Source organism: Camelina sativa, chromosome 11 (assembly GCF_000633955.1).
Source record: "Camelina sativa cultivar DH55 chromosome 11, Cs, whole genome shotgun sequence".
NCBI classification, from domain to species: Eukaryota; Viridiplantae; Streptophyta; class Magnoliopsida; order Brassicales; family Brassicaceae; genus Camelina; species Camelina sativa.
In genome coordinates this window covers 46,251,323-46,251,751 of record NC_025695.1, presented here as the reverse complement: position 1 = coordinate 46,251,751, position 429 = coordinate 46,251,323, and positions in this window count along the sequence as shown.

Here is a 429-nt window from a genome sequence, read left to right as displayed (position 1 = left end):
CGAGAAACTAATTTCCCATTTTTTTTCCTTTCCTAATTTAATCAATTTTTCAAATATTTCCTCTCTTTTTTTGCATTGCCATAATGTTGGGTGATTCTTTAATTAGAGTACAACTTGTACTCACTCATTTATAATTCGTATAATTTAATTTTACATGTATATTTTTTTTTTGAGGTTCGTAACCTTTTTTATTTACTTGTAACATTTGTACTTTCACATCATTATTTTTCAGATGATATAATGTTAATGTGTACAATTTAATGGTTTTCTTTACTTTACTTGATTGTAAACAACAATGGGGAAATACTTTGGTGTTAACGTCATAAACGTAATAAAAATGGAAACCCTTTTGAATTATTTTTTATTATTTTTAATCTTAATGTATCTTATATTATAAATTAGCATTATATTAATAACAATATAAACTTG